Here is an 827-nt window from a genome sequence, read left to right on the forward strand (position 1 = left end):
TGCAAACTATTGGATTTTTTGTTATTGCACTCTGTGTGATCTCTCTTATGTATCTGATAGTTTTTATGAATAATGATTTGAGTTGTAAACTGTACACTTCATTAAAATGGACCTAATTAAAAGTAAATGAATTCGTATTTTTTACACCTTTCTAGGATTGAAGAATTCCATAAGCATCTTTGTCTTAATAAAAAGCTGAGTTTTATATTTTTTAAGTTTTAAGGAACATCTAACAGTTGATTTCCACTGCTGGTGTTATTCCCTGAGACATCTTTTTCATTCCAGATGTTATGTGTAGAAATAAATTAAATAATACAAGATAATGGTGCCATGAGGCTTGATCTGAGAAAAAGCACAGTGTTCCATGCTATGTAAATTTGCCTGTGAACTCTGTTACCTGAATGGGTTTCACATGAAAATGCAGTGTTTATTTTATTTATTTATTTATTTATTTTTTTTTTGGTCACACCGGCAACGCTCAGGGATTACTCCTGGCTCTATGCTCAGAAATCACTCCTGGCAGGGTCGGGGGACCATATGGGATGCCGGGATTTGAACTACCGACCTTCTGCATGCAAGGCAAATGCATTACCTCCATGCTATCTCTCTGGTCCCACAGTGTTTATTTTTTTGTTTTGTTTTGTTTGTTTGTTTGTTTTGTTTTTGGGCCACACCCGGCGGTGCTCAGGGGTTACTCCTGGCTGTCTGCTCAGAAATAGCTCCTGGCAGGCACGGGGGACCATGTGGGACACCGGGATTCGAACCAACCACCTTTGGTCCTGGATCGGCTGCTTGCAAGGCAAACACCACTGTGCTATCTCTTCGGG

The sequence above is a fragment of the Suncus etruscus genome, chromosome 12, assembly GCF_024139225.1.
Source record: "Suncus etruscus isolate mSunEtr1 chromosome 12, mSunEtr1.pri.cur, whole genome shotgun sequence".
NCBI classification, from domain to species: Eukaryota; Metazoa; Chordata; class Mammalia; order Eulipotyphla; family Soricidae; genus Suncus; species Suncus etruscus.